Below are 20,367 nucleotides of genomic sequence, written 5' to 3'. Positions count from 1 at the left end.
GTGATTTAAATATACATACATAACATCCTGATTATTTTCCTGTTACTATTTGAGCTTATGTTGTTCTAAATGTTCTGTAGTATCCCCCCACAGAAACCAGCACCAGGCAGTGCCAGCACAGGCAGGGGCACCAGGAATGCACTGCTTGTTGGGTATTTAGTTGATAACAAGGGTAGATTATAGCCTTTCCCATGCAGGAAACATGGTGTAACGGCATGATGCCATCTCCTTTTCCCTTGTGCCTTCTCAGGATAGGCAGCCCAGATGGCACTTGACTGATTGTTGGGCAGGAAAGGAACATGGCAGTGGCATTCACAGCACTGCTGGAAGGGATACATCTATACCAGTTGTGTGGATCTTTGTTGCCTGTGGGCTGTTCATCCCTGTGCTTCAGTGCAAACCTTGATGAAGAATAGAATTCCTGGACCAGTCAAAAATTATTTTGTTCTCTTATCTGAGTTTAGAAGGATCCTGGACTCATCGCTTCCCCAGCTTCAAGATCAATACTGCAGTGTAGACGGATCCCTACACCTCTGGGTTTTGATTAAGTATGTTGTAAATTACATGCAGGAACATCAGCATGTTAAACATCTGTTTGGGTTTAAAAAGGAAAAGATTTCTACCTGGGAAGTTTGGATATATCTGTTAGAGTATATATACTTCACAGTTGAAGAAAGTTGGGATACCTTAGGATAGAAAGGATACAGGGCACGATTACTGAATTTACTATTGACCTTGACACCAGTTGCTAAAAAGATTATTTTGGATTTCTTTTTATTCACAGCCAGACAGAGACAGTGAATGGGGACAGACACTCTTCTTGGGCCTTCTCCTCAGAACCCCACCTCTTCATCCTTCTTTTTTTTTTTTTTAACATTTTTTATTGATTCATAATCATTTTACAATGTTGTGTCAAATTCCAGTGTTCACAATTTTTCAGTCATTCATGGACATTTACACACTCATTGTCACATTTTTTTCTCTGTGAATTATCATAACATTTTGTGTATATTTCCCTGTGCTATACAGTGTAATCTTGTTTATCTATTCTACAATTTTGAAATCCCAGTCTATCCCTTCCGACCCTCCACCCCCCTGGCAACCACAAGTCTGTATTCTCTGTCTGTGAGTCTATTTCTGTCCTGTATTTATGCTTTGTTTTTGTTTGTTTGTTTTTGTTTTTGTTTTTTAAATTCCACATATGAGCGATCTCATATGGTATTTTTCTTTCTCTTTCTGGCTTACTTCACTTAGAATGACATTCTCCAGGAACATCCATGTTGCTGCAAATGGCATTATGTTGTCAGTTTTTATGGCTGAGTAGTATTCCATTGTATAAATATACCACCTCTTTATCCAGTCACCTGTTGATGGACATTTAGGCTGTTTTCATGTTTTGGCTATTGTAAATAGTGCTGCTATGAACATTGGGGTGCAGGTGTCATCCTAAAGTAGATTTCCTTCTGGATACAAGCCCAGGAGTGGGATTCCTGGGTCATATGGTAAGTCTATTCCTAGTCTTTTGAGGAATCTCCACACTGTTTTCCATAGTGGCTGCACCAAACTGCATTCCCACCAGCAGTGTAGGAGGGTTCCGCTTTCTCCACAGCCTCTCCAGCATTTGTCATTTGTGGATTTTTGAATGATGGCCATTCTGACTGGTGTGAGGTGATACCTCATTGTAGTTTTGATTTGCATTTCTCTGATAATTAGTGATATTGAGCATTTTTTCATGTGCTTTTTGATCATTTGTATGTCTTCCTTGGAGAATTGCTTGTTTAGGTCTTCTGCCCATTTTTGGATTGGGTTGTTTGTTTTTTTCTTACTGAGTCATATGAGCCATCCTTCTTCTGATTAACATTCTGCAAAGCTGCAGTCTCATGCATTGTTCTTTATGGGTTCACTGGGTAACCGCTGGCCCCATAACTAAGCGATAGCAGTGCTTTTACTTCGATCAGTTCTTTGCACATGTGTTCTTCACTGTTGTCTGAGGGCTTACTCACCACGTGGCAGGCACCATGCAGGGCACCTGGGGAAATACAGCAGTACTCAAGGCACACTTCCTGCCACCCGTGGCAGGGGCAAAACTGGACATAATACAGAATGTCTGCGGTTCATTCTGTACAAGTTGGTGTAAAGAAATTACAACAGCTCTGTAGAACATGGTCATGACAAGGCAGATTCTGGCCCCTGTTGGATTGGTGTGGACCAGTTTGTAAATATGCTGCATAGGGACCCTGAGCAACAAAATGGCAACCTCTTTTGTATAAACATGAAATTCATGTTACTATATTTTTTCAGAACTATACTTTTCAACTTTTGTGCACTCCTTAAACAAAGGTTATGGCACCATGGCTTTTGTTCCTTGTGGACAGTTCACCTTCTGGGAATGTAAGTGGGTACTTGGTTATTACAGGCTATCAACAGCTTCCAGCATGGTCAGTAGTATAGTCTCATGGTCAGTGTGTCAGGAGCAGGTTTATGATACACCTCTCTTTAAGGCAGGCTCTTCTCTGATTTATGAGAATATTTTAATATTTTGATGAAGAAGCTTTCTCACTTTTATTATATATTACCTCATTTAAAAGATCATATTCACTTATCATATATCATTGGCTTCAAAACACGTATTTTTTCACATTTTAACATTTTTGAAATCAGGATGTGTTCTACAATCAATGACATGCCATCATTTGGTTGCCAGTACTCCTCCCTATTCTTTAAAAAAATCTTCTTTAAGATATACAGGTAGCTAACAGACATGTGAAAAGACGTTCAACATTACCAATTATTCGAGAAATGCAAATCAAAACTACAATGAGGTTATCATCTCACACTAGTAAGAATGACCATCATCAAAAAGTCTACAAATAATAAATGCTGAAGATGGTGTGGAGAAATGGGAACCCTCCTACACTGTTGATATGTATGTAATTTCAGGAATTTAAATTGGTACAGCCACTATGGAGAACAGTATAGAGGTTCCTTAGAAAACTAAAAATAGAGTTACCATATGATCCAGCTATCCTACTCTTGAGCACATATCTGGAAAAGACAAACACCCTACTTTGAAAAGATACACGCACTTCAATGTTCATAGCAGCACTATTTACAATAGCCAAGATATGGAAGCAAACTAAGTGTTTATCAACAGATGAATGGATAAAGAAGATGTGATATATTATATGTGTGTGTGTGTGTGTGTGTGTGTATAAAATGGAATATTAGCCATAAAAAAGAATGAAATAATGTCATTTGCAGCAACATGGATGGACCTAGAGATTATACTAAATGAAGTAAGTCAGACAGAGACAGGCAAATATCATATGATACCACTTACATGTGGAATCCAAAAAAATGATACAAGTGAATTTATTTAAAAAACAGAAACAGACTTACAGACATAGAAAGCAATCTTATGGTTATCAAAGAGGAAGGAGTGGGGAAGGATAAATTAGGAATTTGAGATTAACAGATAACACTACTATATATAAAATAGATAAACAATAAGGACCTATGGTAGAGCTCAGGGAACTACATTCAATACATTGTAATAACCTTTAATGGAGAAGAATCTGAAAAACTATATATAATATGTGTGTATATATATGTGTATGTATGTTTGTATGTGTGTGTATACATATATATATAACTGAATCACTTTGATATACATCTGAAGCTAACACAACATTGTAAATCAACTATACTTCAATTTTTAAAAAATTTTAAAGAAAAGAAAAAAAATCTTTAAAAACACATGCCTCTACTGGGAAAGCATTGGAAGTTCCCTATCCTCTACTCATGTTTCTGGTACCTGACACATGAAAGAATTCAGAGATTCAGGCCATTTAGGTCCTATAATTGTAAACAAACAAACAAAAAAACCAGGGCATCCTATCTTATATCCTGACATACGATTTTGTCTTCTCCTTTGTGAGAAAGGGAACAATAGCATAGATAGATATGGGATAAAATTGGTTCACAAATTTGAACTGTTTCATAATGACTTCATCTAACATTCAGTGAATACTACAAAATATGTATTCTTCCACTGTGCACTGTGCCCATGGACATATTTGAAGAACATAACAGGTATAAAAGATACGCCCACATGATAAGCTAAATAACTATAAGTGTAATAATACAATATATGAATAATACTAAATGACAGGGTCAGTTAATCAGTATAAATTCTGAGTGGAAGAGGTTACTTTGGGCTGGGAATATTTAATGGGAGATATGAGAGGTGAAATGGCTTTTGAAAGCAAAAAAGGATTTGGATAAGAAGTGGAGGAGAGAAAAAAATATGTTCTTTTCCCTAAATTTTTTAAAACATCTATCTTCAGTAAATGAATTCAAAGTGAATGTGTATTTTTAGGCTCTGAACATGTGCTTGAAAATACAGCATACATTTATGAGATGGGCTGTTTTACTAAGAACCAATTAGAATATATCTGCTTTTCTGGGAATTCTGAATATTTTTCACTCATGTTGGGTGGCAAAGGAAGACAGCAAAGCACTGACTCATGTTTGAGATAGCACAGAAATGGCTGGCTGTGCGGACTTCACTCCACAGGGATTTCAAGGGGACAGGCTATCTTAGACCTGGATGTGAAGTGAATGTGACCCATGACTCATAGAGAACGCTTGAAATGGATAAAATGACTAAGCCAGTCTCATCTGAAACAAGCTAGACTAGGCCACACTTGGATTATTTAGCAGGAAATTCTGAGGTCTTCTAAACAAACAAGTCACAGTTTTGGGAGATCGTCTCGGCTTCCCTTGTGGTTATGCCTCGTCCGTTCGAATCACTGCAGTGAGCCCTTGCTCCCTGAGCTCAGATGTGAGGTGCTGTGCTACCTGCAGGCCTTTGCTGAGCCCCTTAAATGGGTTGACTTCCTCTTTCCCTTCTCAGTTATTTCCTTCCTGGCTTCTTCTAATACTTTAAAGTTCTATTTGAGCACTCCAGAACAGTTTATCAATAAAGTTTGCTATTACTTCTTTACATTTGCAGAGCAATTATTTAAACTTTAAAATCAAGTGATGAAGACGCCCTCTGCAATCATGAGTACCAGATCGTGTCGCTTATTTAAAACTTTTTTCTATTTTCTGCTTATCTTTGGTTCTAATGATCAAAAGGCCTGTGCAGTACATTTTAAAAGTCTATCGTTTTAACATTTTTGTCCCAGACATCAGATCCCATTTCTCTCCATCTGCTCCAGTCTTTCTACCTGCTGGAGGAGCAGTTAGCCACCATGCTGCACCCTAGATCCTTTTATAAAATACTGGTCCCCAGGCTCTGTCCACAGAAATGTTAACTTATTGGTCTGAGGTAGGATTCAGAATCAGGTTTTTTAAAAAAATTGAGATATAGTTGGCATATAACAGTATGTTAGTTACAGATGTATGACATAATGATTTGATATCTGTATGTACTATGAAATGTTCACCACAATAAGTCTAGTTAACATCCATCATCACAAATAGTTATTTTTGTGTGTGTGATGAGATCTTTTAAGATTTACTGTCTTAGCACCTTTTTAAAAAAAACTTATTGAAAGGTAATTGATTTACGACTTCAGTTTCTGGTGTACGGCAGAGCAATTCACTTGTACATTTACATACATATATATTTTTTTCTTTTCAGATTCTTTTCCATTATATGTTATTACAAGAAATTGAATATATGTAGAATCTAAAATAAAGGGCACCAGTGAATCACTTATTATTTATAACTTAGATTATACTTAGATGATTGATTTCTTGAATGTATGTAAGCACATTTGACTGTCCTTTATGATTGGATTACTGCATTCTGTTGATTCTTATTTTGTGGTTGGCTTTATTGCTTTTATAACTATGTAAGTTTAAAAAGATAAAGCTCTATTTGACACAACATTGTAAAATGACTATAACTCAATAAAAAATGTTTTAAAAAAAAGCTAAAGCTCTAAACTGTTCTTAAAAACAATGAACAATACATATATGTAAATTTTAAAATGGCTTTAGCTCTCAATGAGTTGCTCTTCCTAGATTAAACTTTGTTTACCCTCAAAATAAACAAACAAATAAAAGAAACTGAATATAGTTCCCTGTGCTATACAGTAGGTCCTTGTTGTTTATCTATTTTTATATATAACAATGTGGGTCTGTTAATCCTCAGCTCCTAATTTATCCCTCCACAGTTTTTAAATATACAATATGGTATTATTAACTATCATCATCATGCCTTGTATTATATCCCTATGACTTGTTTATTTTGCAACTGGAAGTTTGTACCTTTTGACCACCTTACCCATTTTGCCCACCCCTCACCTTCTGCCTCTGGTAACTACCAATCTATTCTTTACCCATGAGGGTTTTTTTTTTTTTTTTTAACTCTTTAGGCGGCTGTAGAACCAGGCTTGAGAAACACTGTCAATGTTGAAACCTGGTCAGAACCAGTGAAAGTCTCTAAATCAGAGGGCAAGTCTGGTCCAGTTTAGTGAATCATGAGGCCCAGTTTCTCCAGCAGCTATTGGAACAAAGACTGCTGTGGCTATCCAGAACATTCTTGGGCCCCAGTGCTAAATTATCCCTAGATTAGGATTTTGACTTTGTTTCTGCCTTCTAGCTTCAGAGCAGTGCAGCCCTGTAGCTAATGTATACAGCACCTTTATGAAAGGTAGAAACAGCTTCCCTTTGCTTAAGATATTTTGCTACTTTTTGAGAAATTGTCAGAATAAATGTACAAATTTGTGATAACTTTGTAAATGGTACCCCATGGAGTTGTGCAGTATACAGCCTGCACAACCACACCCTGTGACCCGTCATGTTCTTGTTTCTCCTGTCTAAACAAGTCATGACCTGAACTAGTGACCTGGAGACTATAGCCCTCAGATGACAGTTGTTGGCAAGCTGGCGTAGGCATAGCAACTAAGATAAAAGGCAACTGTGAAGTCTGAGATGATGGGTTAAGATGTTCAAAAGGCTCCCTGCCTCATGGCTCTGTCATGCTGCTTAATTTAGCCCAGGTTGCTAGGGAAATGAATTCAAAATTGACCAAGGCAGTGTCTAGAAGCTGTGTGTGAATATTAAGTAAAATTCATGGCAAATATACCCTTTACTTGACAACCTTGGATGGATTTATTTGCTTATGCAGAGTTGAAGACTAACATAACCGGCCCAGCCTCAGCAAAATTGCTGAGTAAGTCACGCTTATTTTCAGATTCCTCAGCATCTTCTTTTTTTATTTTATTTTCAGCATGCTGATACTTTGAATTTAATTAATTAATTTTTAAATTCAATTTATTTAAACTGAAAAAACAAAACAAAAACAGTTTACCCTCTCCCACTCCCCACTACCTACCGCTAGCAACTACGACTCTGGTCTCTGTATCTATTAGGGTGGTTATTAATTTTTTAGATTCCACATCTAAAAGAGATTATATGGTATTTGTCTTTCTCTAGGGTTTTCTTTTTTGTCCCTTTCTTCCCGGATGTGAACACCTAGAAGCGGCAGGTTGTGTTACACATGGAATATTCTGATAGAAGGATTTAGCCCTGAGCCAGTGAGTTCCATGGATGATTGCTGCCTTCACTGTAGTTGCACTTAAGCAGGCTCTGATGGTGTAGATGTACTGTCTACTAGAACTTTCTGCAGTGATGGAAACAGTCTATAATCTGTGCTGTCTAATGAGATATGTATGTATGTGTGTGTATATTTATTGATAACTGTGTGTGGCTGTGGAGCACTTGAAATGTGGTTAGGTTAACTGAGAGAATTGAATTTCTAATTTTAAGTACTTTTAATTTCATTTAAAATTTTAATAGCTACGGGTGGCTAGTGGCTACCATATTGGACAGTGTGGGTCTGAAAGGTAGGTCTTATCTAGAGGGGGAGAAAACGAATATTTGCTGTGCACCTTTAAAATGTCAGGAATTTTTTTTTATGACCTTATTTAATCCTCATGAAACCTTGCAAGGTAGATATTATTATCTCCATTTTATAGATTGAAAGTAACTGAGGCCCAGAAAACTAATTGCCCATATTATATGACTGATAAATGATCAAATCTGCGTGCAGACCTTCATTTCTTTGGTTCTAAAGCCTGTGCTTGAAGTTTTCTTGGTGGGGTAGTCATCGCTGTGAAGAGTTAGAAACTAAATTTATAATAAAAGCATTAATGACAACCACCAGAATACTTTTATCAACGTCACTGAATGGTAAAAGAATTGCCGAGAGAATGAGGAGGGAGCATGTGGTGGGGCGGGGCAGAAGGAGTGCACTTAACAGACAGGAGGGTGGTGTTGGAGGTGGGTGGTGGCTGTTAGAAGAGGGTGCCAAAGCCACTGTACTGATGAAAACAGGTTACGGTCGCTATGGCCTCCCCAGCGTTTCATATGCAGAGTCATGTGCTCTGTCCTTACTATTTCCTTTCTCCTGGAATAAATCAGGCTTCTGTACTGTGAGTAGAACCATCAGAAGCTCACTTATTCGTAGCCACTTAGGACTGAGTAGAAGTACATCTGGGAGTTGCCAGCTTCTTTTCATCAAAACCCAAGCTCTGCCAAGAACAGGACCTCTGTTGATTTGTTCTCTCCCCACCACTACTCCTTCTCTTACTTTGTTTCTTAAGATGCTCAGAGTCTGTATTTATTGGCCTTCCTTCTGTGTCCTGCTTTATTCATGGCTATTCTCCACATCTAGCAAATATGCATTTATCCTCGAGGCTGTGGTTCTCAGTCCTGGCTACATCAGAATTAACTGTTATACTTTAAAAATTCCAGCTACCAGGGATCCACCTAAGCGAACTGAGTCTTAATTTCTGAGAGTGGGATTCAGCCATCAGTTTCCCGTTTCCCAGGTGACTCCAGTGTGCAGGCAGGGCTGAGAAGTAGAGCCTTCTGCGTGTCTCCCAGAGTTCTACTGCTTCCAGACATTTTGAAATCAAGGCACTAGGTAGGTAAGGGGTGTGGGTGGAGAAAGGTTAGTGTTGCAGGTGGTAAGAAATAAGCAATTTGAAAGTGACTCAGGGAACATGAAGGGGAGGAAGACAAAAATGATGTGCCTGCACCTTGGAAGGCTTTTATCACAAGCCATTATGGATGTGGGGAGAATAGGAATCCCTGATGGAAGAGAGCACTTCAGGGCGAATTATCAATAGTGACATTTCTGCCATTTGACATAATTTTTTGAGAACCTTTCACATGAGCCCCTGTTATAGGGGCACAAAGATAGATAAGAAGGGTCGCTGCCATGGAGAAAGTTTCAGAGTATGGTATTAACCAAAAGAAGAGAAACATCAGAAGAAAAAGCCTCATTTGACAAAGAAGAATAACCCTTGTTTAACTCCTTATGTGTACACTTGCAGTTTATTATCCAACAAAATTAGCTCTTGACACATCCTCAAATGTGTGTCAGATTCTCTTGTCTGTAAGTTATATTCATTGTAGTGGATATCTTCTCAGCCTTCCTATGGTCTGTTTGTGCACAATTTAAACAAATTGAAAAAGAGACTCAGTGCCATGTCCACCTGCAACTTCTCCACAAAAAAATGAGAGGTGAAGTAAATGTCTGTAATAGTTTTTGGAAATGCACTGAATAAGTGCACTCACCATCTCTTAGACCCCCTTGCCAACACATCCCCTCCCCCACATCACACCTAACAAGTTTCCATTTCTAACCATAGCCTACATCAAACTATTTTCTGTGCTTTGATAGAGCTGTAAATGGGAGAATTAAAGAAAAGCTTCCCTGATAGTCAGGGGTCTGTGTTGGGTGAGCACAATGTCCTTCTCTCCCCTGGAAGCTGCATCACGTTTGTCTCAATGGCTTTGTGCCTGCTCGTCATGTACTTCTGCATCAGCGGTCACCTGGAAAACTGTCTTAATTTTATCATCAGTGTGGTGCTTGGGGTGGAGGCTTCCCACAGGAGAAGGGGCAGCTTGGAGGGCGACGAGTCCTCCTATCTGCTGGGCACTTGACTTTCTCTTTGCACCTTCGTAAGTAACACGAACGAGGCATCGATCAGGTTTGTCTGTCTTTGTATTTGATACAAATGGGACTCACAGCCAAGTGTACATACAGGTGACCCACCTGGTTACCTGTCCCCTCTGGCTAGGGGAAGAGGGAAGACCCTGGCAGGGTGGTCCTGGGCTGGAATCTGCTGGGGGGCCCTGAGCTGAGGGCTTGTTGCTTACAACGAGGACCCTCCTTCCTCTGGGCCCTGAAGGGCAGACTCTGGGAGTCCTCAGGTGGCAAGACCTTAATCACTGAAATAAACTCAGCTTCTCTCTTAGGGAAAAAAAGAAGAAAACTTTTGTGTCTGGCTTCTTTCATTTAACACTATGTTTATGAGATTCATTCATATTGTTGTGTGTAGTTATTTACCTTCATAGTGGTAATGTTTTCCATGGTGTGAATAATTTATCCATTCAACTGTTGTTGGATATTTGGAGTTTTCATTTGGAGGTTGTTACAACTCTGCTATGAACAATCTGACACATGCATTCCAGTGAGTGTATGTACAAATTTCTGTTGGGAGTATACCTAAAAGTGGAACTGTCAGGTAAGCGGGAGTATGTGCTTTCAGTTTAAATAGATCCTGCCGAACAGATTTCCCAAGTAGTTGTACTAATTCTCCTGTCCACCTGCAGTGTAAGAGAGCTCTTACCTCCACTGGGCCTTTTCTAATCTTTCCATTTTAGGCATCTTGGTGTATGTGTAGGATCACACTGTGATTTTAATTTGCATTGTCTTGGTGACTTTTGAAGTTGACCCTCTCTCATGTTGATTGCCCATCTATAAATAATTTCTGCTGCTTGTTTTATTATGGTTATTTTAGTCACATATAGGCAAATTTTTATCCTACTTTTTCACTAGGAATTTTCATAGTTTTTTAAAATTGTTATAATGTCATGGAGAAACCAAATTCCCTTTTCTTAGGCTAACCCCATACAGTCATTTTCTTAAATTACTCAGTTACCTGTTCGTAAAAGGAACAACTTTTGTCTCTCAAAGCAAGGCAGAGGATTTCTCAGAAATCAAATGATTTAATGTCTCATAAATGTGCACAGGTTGAAGGAAAATTATGCAGTTGTTTTGGAATTTGATATGTCTTTAGATATTTTACATCAATTTTATCTTCCTCAAAAGAAAGTCAGCCTCAGTGCGGAGAGAAAGAACAAGCTAGAGAAGAACTTACCCTGATGGAGTTTGTTTTCTGAGTGACCGTACTGTTCTAGAGTTGATATATGATTGATAAAATTTGATTTAAGTCAAATGAGCTATTGTTTGAGAGGCTTTTTCTGTTATTGGAAATCAAGGCTGGCAAGCTGTTCTGTGAAGTGCAGTCGTGGAACTTCAGAGAAGGCTTCCACAAGTTAGGTGAGAGAAACTCATAAAACTAGGTGGAGAAACTCATTAAACTAACAGATTGGGGCATTTGGGGCCTTGCTCAAGACCACATAGGCAGTGTGACTGCTGAGAAAAGAAAAGCAGGAGTCACAGAAATATAATAAGCAAGATTATCTGGCTGTATCTCCATTTTCCTGTTCTAAGCAAATACACAGTGGATTTATGGCCTGTCAGCGAGTGACAATGGTATATAAAAAGGACTGACTCTCCCTGTTGGAGAAAAACATTTTGGTTAGTCATATATTGCTGACTGAACCATCTTAGTCTTTGTGGTATCCATAGGATTTAAGCTGATCCCAAATCTTTCCAAATTGCTTGCTTAGATTTTTTCTCCACGGAGAATATTATGAAAATGTCTAATTCAAGGACAGTTTTCTCAAAAGCTCTAATTTCTTTGAACTCCACTCCACAGGTCAAGAGTGCATACAGAGCAGCTTTCCTTCACTTGTCAGTCCTTGCTTACGTGTGTTCCAGGCTGGCCTTGGCAGTAAGTAAGTGGGTCAGGAGGGTACTGAGAGGGCATTGAGAACTGACCATCTACTCTCTCATCCTTGTCCCTGTCATTCTCTCTACTTGCTGTACTCCTTTGAGTTTTGAAGGCTTGGGGGTTTTGGAGTGAACTTTTACAAATACATATAAATTTGGGAGAGGATACATTTGAAATTTATATCATTTGACATCTTAGCATCTTGCTAAAATAAATCCTGAATAGGAAAGAGAAGGAGATGGCAGGGAAGTTACAAGAGAAGAAATGAGTTAGAGCCTGGTTTTACAGTCCACTCTTGATTCTGTCCAAAAAATTTACCAAAAGTATCACTTCTGAAAAGTCTGTATACATTTACTTCTCATCTCATTTACTTCTTATCACAAATTTGAGGGTAAAATGTATTTTGGAACAGACCTCAAGAAATATGTTCAAATACAGTTTCTGCCTTTATTAAATTTACCCTTAGGCCAAACACAGATTTTTTTGTGTGTCTCCATTTTTACCCATTACCACCTTGAGATGATGGGTGTGACAACAGAGAGAAAGGGAGACGATGACAATTTCTTCGTCACTGGCCTTTGCCTCTAAAATTTCTGGGCTGTCAAATTGGCATATCCCCTCTGCCTCTAAACAGCTCATGTTTAAAAAATATTTTGAGAGAATTCCACTGTATTTTCCATTCCATTCTATAGTGAAAATCCCTGGTTTTATATTCTAGAGAAACTTGATACAAATAATAAACAGGAAGAAAGGATCCAGAGAAAGGACCCCCTGAAAGACCACACACTCCCTGAGCTCCATATCAACTCTCTGACACCCCCTCTTCTCCTTCCTTTCTGGAAATGCCTGAATTATACCTGCAAGGGCAGCAAACTCTCTGTCCTTCAAGGATGGAGAGATGAGAATCTGCTTAACTTTTGCTGAAGTTATTCGGTTCACACTTGGATGTGGTAGCAGATGTTACTACCTGGAAAACACACTGACCTTTGATTTGAAAGAAATTAGGGCTTTAAAGTTTCAGATAAGCAGGTCTGAGATAATTAACAGATGATCTGGGTCCCTTGGCTCGTTCATTGACAGTAAGCCATATTTTAACTCGTTCTCTGATGTACAAAGTCCATTCATTGACTCAGTGAGTCACTAACTGTCTTTGAAGTTTCATTAAAAGCAGAGACATTACTAAAGAGCTTGTATTAGTCACACTTTAATCCAGGTTCAGTTAGACATCAGGCAAGAATTGGTAACATAACCAATGATGTCGAAAAAGAGAGGCTAGTGCAGCTATTGAAGTCTCCACTGTTCAAGTCCAACAAGTATGGGAAAATGTGAAGGACCTGTTGGAATGGCTTCTTAGTGGCCAGTGTGACCCACTGCAGAGGGCATGGATATTATGTTATGGAAGATGATGGTTTGTGTAAGCTCTCATGTTTGCCCTGTTTCATCGTCCTTCCCTTTGCTCACTTCTACTGTGGCATTCTTTGCTCTCACCCCCTTCCAGGTAAAAAGCACATCTGCGCAAGACTCAAGAATTTCCTTTGAAGGACACAGGTATTCCAAAAGCTATTTGTGTTCAGGCATTACTTAACTATTTTAAATAGCTCAGCAATGATGGAATACTAGCATAGCAGAATCTAAAATAGTTTGGCCCAGCTTATTAAGTTGTTATGATGCACATTACAGGCTCATTTGCCATAATTAATTAGTGGAGAGAGGATAGAGCCTCAGCCTTAATTGCTTCTATCTAACAAATGTTTTCGAGGAGGGGAGTTCATTTATTAAGAGCACAACTGAGAAGAGTACATAGCAAAAGCTCCTTTTGTCCTCCCTTAACTTGACATTCTTTTCCAATGCTAATATTTAAAATAAATTTCTTAAAGCTCTAAAGAGAAGCATGCATTGTATTCTTCTGTCAGTGGTCTTTTTTTTACTAGACTTATATTTCCTAAATCACCATCTTTACATGCAGTGTTTTCTTCTCCCAGTTGTTCCTTGCAGATCTTTGTGCTTTTAACTCTTTGAAATCCTTTGAGTATTTAGGGGACAGAGTTGGTGAAATGATAGGACTTAATTTTCTCCCTCTCCTTATCAAGCCTCCAGAGTAGGATGAGATGACTAGTATAACTTGGCAGAGTCAAAATAGCAATATAAAAGCCAACGGAGAGATATACAGTATGTCAATCTTGGCTTCTCAAACTAAAATTACTATTTTTTATGGATATTCATTTTACACCTGTCAACATGCAAACAGTAGTAATTCTTCAATTATTTGCTCTTAATAGTTTTCGAAGTGGCTTTATATCTATATGATTTCATTGAGTCATCTTCCAAACACTGAAGCACGCTGGGCAAAAAATTCTCTTACCTTCCATTTACAAATAAAGAACTTGAGATGAAAAGGTGCTAAGGGATTTGGCTGAAAGCATACAACTGTCTTTAGTGGGAACCGGAAACAAACCTGGGCTTCTGATGGTCAGCCAGCACATATTCTTCTGTGTCACTGTTGCTAAAAATTTTAAACATCCAGAAAAGAGATATTTCAGATATCCATATGTCCATCTCCCTAGATTTAACAAATGTTAGCTGTGTGTTTATTTGCTTTAGATCATTTTGTTTGGGCATTTTCTGAGCACATCGAATCCTATCCTTTCCCATCTCTTTTTCATCCCTCTTGCTCTCTTTCAAGCATCACCACTATCCTGAATTTGTTGGGAAGTATTTCCATGGAAGCTTTCAGACTTTTACTCTGTATGTGTATGTCCATGAACATATAATTGTTGTGTTTTAAAATTTCACATATGTGGAATCATGTGTACCATTTTGCAACTTCACGTTGGTCCTGCCTCTTCAGTAACATTTCTGAAATTGATCCATGTAGTCTAGTTCATTCATTTCAACATCTGCATAGTATTCCATTATATAAATAAACCACTGTCTATTTGTCCATTCCTCCTTTAGGGAAATTTAGATTACTGTCCATTTTCCCCTATTTCAAACAGCGCAGGAAAGAACATCTTTGTGCAGTTCCTGTTGGCCACGGGTACAATAATTCCTCTAAGCCTGAAGGATATACTCGGCATTTAATTAATGTGCAATGTACATTTTCAGCTTTCCTGGGTATTATCATATTGCTCTCCATATTGTTGTACTAATTTTCTCCTGCAAGAAATATATAAATTCTCTTTTTTCCGCAGTCTTTCCAGCAACTGATGTTATCAGCTTTTATATTGTTCCTTCTCCCAAATTCCATTTGTGTGTAATGATTTCTCCTTGTTTTAACTTCATCCTAATGAGTTTGCTTATCTTTCCTGATATTTATTGGTCACTGAGCTCTCTTCTTCCAGAAATTAACTGATTATGTTATTTGCTTGTTTTGTTTTTTTCTATTGAACTTTATGCATTTTTCTTATTATTTACAGGAATTTCATATACATTCTGGATACTTTAGCAGTTATATACTTTGCAAATATCTTCTCTCAATATGTCACTTGTCTCAGATTTGCTTATCATGACTTTTTTGAGATATGGAAGATTTTTATTGCAATATACAATATGATTGATCAATATTTCCCCTTATGTTTTGTGGTGTTCTGCCTTTTACAAAATCTGCCTTAGACTGATATCATAAAAATACTCACCTTTTTTTTTTTTCTAATGGCTTAAAGCTTTGCATTTCACACACAGGTCGTACATTCATTTTGAACTTATTTTTTGTGGATGGTAAGAGGTAGTGAGATCTACTTTTATCTCTTCATTGTGGATAAGCACTTGTCCCAATGCCATTTACGAGATAATCCATGTTTAAACTTTTGAGTTTTAAAATTTTACTTTTTATTTTGTCAAATTTTTATATGCAAAATATAAATATTGAAGAATTCTACAGTCTTTTTAAAAAATGAAAAGTGGAAGTTCTTGCTATTATACTTCTTAACATTTCACCCATCCCAGGTACAAACATTATTTTACTTTTAGTCTTTATCAATTTTTAAAAAACCTTTTTTATCTCTTAATAATATGCTTGTGTTACCAGTTCTTAATTTTTCATTTTGGGCATTATTCTTTAACTTCATACTTTCAAAGATAAAGGTTCTTTCTTGTTTCTACTCTTCTAAAATAGTATTATTATAATTTTGGTTTAATTAATATTCCAGATTTAAATTATGCTAATATATAAACTCTGTTTACAAATGAGCTATGTATTACAGTTTAATTACTTTTCCTTTCCTGCATATGTTTGGTTTGTTTTTCTTAGAGTTAGTGTCTTATTTTATTCATTTTATTCATTGCCACAGATTGTTAAAAATTTTTTTCTTGTGTGGAATATTTATTAAACCAAAATTACAATGATACTACTTTAGGAGAATGGAAATGAGAAAGAACCCTCATTTTCCAAAGTTTGAAGTTAAAGAATAATGCCCCAAAAGAAAAAATAATTAAGAACTGGTATGTTACCATAATACCAAGCATATTATTAAGAGATTAAAAAAAGTTGTGTATTTTGTTTGTTTGTTTTAATTTATAGAGAGTAGAGTAGCAGTGAGAGAGTATTTGGAGGAACCTCATGTGTGTTTGGTGTCTTCTTCCTGATTGGGAGAGGTGGGCAGGAGACACTCACAAGGCCCTAGTGAGGGGAGAAGTCAGTAAGTGGGAGGAGCTGACAATCATAAGACCAGGAATACAGGAATTTCCTGTGAACCAAGTGAAGGTAGCAAGGCTTGATCTGTCATCAAGGAACCTTCCCTGGAAGCTCCCTCCTAGGCAAGGAGATCTCAGTGATAGAGGGTGGATGTACTTTTTGGGTCATAACCTGAAAGTACTTAAGAGACCACCTGGGAAGTGCATTGTTGCTGTGCGGAGGCTCCAAGGTTGGTGGCTGCCTCTTAAAGGTCTCTCAAATTTACTTTTGAGCACCTGTCACCCAGAGGACACCCCCAGCCAGATTTTAGCAGCACCATAGACGGTCCAATGGAGATATTCTCAGTCACACCAAGTTTACCCAGAAGAACCACTTTGTAAACACTCTTGGAGGAAGTACTCTAATAGGAAGGAAAATAATTCTAGGAGATGCAGCCAAAAAATAAAACAAACAAAGGATGACTAAATATTTGTACTAAAGTTTAATTTGTCCAAGAAGTTATCAAGGGCCAATGGAAAAAAACTGCAAAAATCAAATCAAGAAACCTTAACATTCTAGAACTAAAATTCTAAATGATATTCGATTGAGAAGAGAGAAGAAGAGACTAAAGGGATGTAAGTGTGTCTTAACAAGATAGCCTCAAAATCTTCACAGCACCATGATTAGGTGAAGTGTTTTTTTCCCCCCTCCAGAAGTATAAGGGTATCATCAGAAAATTTCAGTGGATTATTTGTAGTATTAAAAATAAAAATAATATATTTACTTGAGGAGATACATGAAGATTATTTGAGAATAGCAGCCAGGTGGTGGTGAGTGGGGGGGTGAGCAGAAAATGTAATAAGAAAGTACCCAGTTCCCCTTCTCTGAAGGCTGGTGACCTTCCTATAGACCTCTTTCTCTAGAAGCAGAGCCAAAGTGTAGAATTCAGGGGCAAATAACTTTTTGAGGAGTGCTCTTTGGAAAAAATCGTAAGTTCAAGAATAAGTAACATGGGAAAGCAGAGCACAGAAATTATTTCAGGTAAAGTCTAGCCTCAGTCTAAGCTGTGATGGAGAGGTTTGCAGCATAACCTGGCACAGAAGAACTGTTCTTTCCAGAGCCAGGGGCTGCCCTCTTGTACATTTGAAATCAGTCACTGATGAATATGTGGTGATGGCAGGGTGAATGGGGAGTTATGACTTCCAGGCAGGATGGCACCTGTCAGCTGAGAGCATTTCTCCTGAGAGAATTCTCTGGGAGTCATTCATAGACAACCTCCCCAGTGGCTGAAGGGCAGGAGTGTAAGCCCAGTAAGTGCGATGGAGCAGGGTGGGAGGAACACCTAGTGTCTACCACACTGATTCATAGATTGAACTGGAAATTCTGGTTTCTGAATCACGATCATATTTTACAACTCAAAGTGATTATAGGATTTTCTGTATCCTAACTGTTCAGAAAAGGCACGAGACTGCCCATGTTTCTATCCAGGGCCAAGAAAGATGTCCCTAGACTAAAAAGAACAGCAGAATACAGAAAACAGACACAAAATGGCTTTTTATGATTATACCACATGAGTCCTACATGCTCAGTATATCACGTGTGTGTGTACATACTCATATCAGGCATATATGCATATGTTTACATCTTTTACATTTCATACCATACATACGTGTAGGTACACATATGTACATACACACATATGCATACATATACATCTTTCATATACTATCTCCTATTTTATAGCTCAGAAAAAAAGAATGTTATATTCTTTCAATGATCTTATAAGTAGTCACTGTTAACATTATTGTATAAACACTAAAATCTATATGGCTATTATTACTATAGCAAAAGTATAGATTACACTCATATTTTCTTGTCAGAATTCTACTTCTTTGAAATAGAGAAAGTTGAAAAGAGCGCATTTCTTTTTCTGCCAAAGATCTGGAAACATTTTGTCCCAGGAGTGGACTTCTAGCCAAATGAGGATCTCCATAGGAATGGAAGAAATCACACGCTCTGCTCCAGGATCCTGTGTTTGCCAGGTCACATTGCTTTACTTTGGATTTCTACCATCTAAGCGAAGGTCAGTCCAAAGGCCTGAGACCCACTGTGGTGCTGCAGATTGCTGAGCATCGCCAAGGAAATGTGTCTCCTTGTGTCTTTGCCAGGTAAGGATCTGAAGATGAGATGTTTGCATCCCTGGCGCCTCACATTTTGTGCCAAACCAGGACTGCACTGCAAGAATTCTGCTTGCCCATTTTCCTTTATTAAAAAGATACTCCTTTCCATGCCCAAGAATAACATTATGGAAAAGGATAAGCATTTAACTCCATTTGACCAGGGTCCTGAGGAATTTGACAGGATCCCACAGAGTTCCAAGCTATGCATTTTTTAATTCACAAGCAAAGAATGACAGATACCTCAATGACATGATAGTAGAAAATGTGTAATTCTTTAGAAGGCTTCACGATGTCAGCAGAGTGCCAGGCATCAATATGGTGAAGGTTGTCATACACCATGGCTATATACATAGTATGCTAGCATTATATTTTGAGCAATAATAAAATATGCTCTTTTGGAAGTTATGACAGCTGAGCTACCATTAAGGATTTGGCATTTCATTTTTCTGTATGGAAAGATGTTTAGCACATAGTTTCGCACCCAGCATTTGGAAGTTCGTCCAAGCTCAGTGGTCCTAGACAGTTAACATCCTCTTCTTCTCAAGCTTAGACAGTCGACTAGCATTCAGGATCTCAGCCACACACTGCACCATTATTTTAAAGCACGTCTTTTAGTGCCAGACAACAGGCAAACACTAGTAAAGTTCCAGGTAGAGGCATGTTTATTTGTTTTCTGTGGTTCAGAAACCATTTCCTTTTGCTTGAATAAGACACTGTCTAAAAGCAGTTTCCTTTCTCTTCCCATGGCTCCTTGAAATGGTAAATTATTAAAATTATTAGGGCTACTGGTATGATAGTGAATGAGAGGTGATCTCACCTTGGAGGAAACACTGAGCATAGGAAAAGTTGTAAAAAGTAACATAAATCCATTCTCTGGGACTTGGGGTTTTTGGTCATTGGTAGTTCCTCTTTCCTCCCTTGATCCGCACACTCCTTGGTTCCAACACTGCATTATAAAGATGGGTCATCCCGGATGAAATTCTGTCTTTTAGCCCACATCACTGCTCAGGAGAAGTCACAAATATGACACACACAACAAATGAACAATGAAGTAGAGTTCATAAAACTAAATGAAGTTGCCAAAAAGAAAACTTGGTTTATGGGTGGATTCTCTTTGGACAGAGAGACCCAGTACATCTACACTGGACTGCTAGTCAGAAAATCTAGATTCTGGCCCCTGCTCTGACACCAGGAGACTTTGGGCAAGACTCATAACACACTAAGCCTCAGTTTTCACTTCCATAAAATGGTGAAACTAGTTACCTGCTTTGCCTACTCCAAAGGGCTATTATTACATGTCAAGTGAGATAACATGTGAAAATACATCACAAACTGCAAAACACTTCCCTAAAATAAAACACTAGTAGAACAGAACGTATGTTAAAGTGAGAGTTCAGGTTGTTTTCTTAACTTCCATCCCTTCCTATTTATTCACACCACCACCAGGCTCCCATCATCTCAATTTCTACTCATTGCTGGTCTCCTGCCTCCATTCCCATATCTCAAAATCTTTTCAGTCCCTCCTGTACTTAGAAGCCAGATAAAATCTTCCTAAATTACTGTTTTCTGGGGGAAGTGTCTTAACTCTTGCAAGCCAAGCAGCAGGATGCAAGAAAGGGGAAAATAATGATTAAAGATACAAAGCAATTGTCTCTTAAGGAAGATTCCTGAAAGCTCTCATGTGACATTT

General features: G+C 38.0%; 1 long non-coding RNA gene across 3 annotated transcripts in view; it reads left to right on the top strand.

Moving 5' to 3' along the window:
- LOC140695623 (uncharacterized) overlaps positions 1 to 18,884 on the top strand; it is a 151,507-nt gene extending 132,623 nt beyond the window's left edge. For 2 of the 3 annotated variants that reach the window (XR_012071317.1, XR_012071316.1), the window contains exons 5-7: positions 11,811 to 11,885; positions 13,384 to 13,433; positions 18,437 to 18,884. This is a non-coding gene — a long non-coding RNA (uncharacterized lncRNA). Of the gene's footprint in view, positions 1 to 11,810; positions 11,890 to 13,383; positions 13,434 to 18,436 lie in introns of all 3 variants that reach the window. The other variant, XR_012071318.1, reaches the window with a different exon arrangement.
- The last annotated feature ends 1,483 nt before the right edge of the window (positions 18,885 to 20,367 follow it).

This window comes from Vicugna pacos, chromosome 3 (assembly GCF_048564905.1).
Source record: "Vicugna pacos chromosome 3, VicPac4, whole genome shotgun sequence".
Taxonomy (NCBI): Eukaryota; Metazoa; Chordata; class Mammalia; order Artiodactyla; family Camelidae; genus Vicugna; species Vicugna pacos.
The sequence above is the reverse complement of the archived record's forward strand: the minus strand, read 5'-3'. Positions and strand labels throughout refer to the sequence as shown.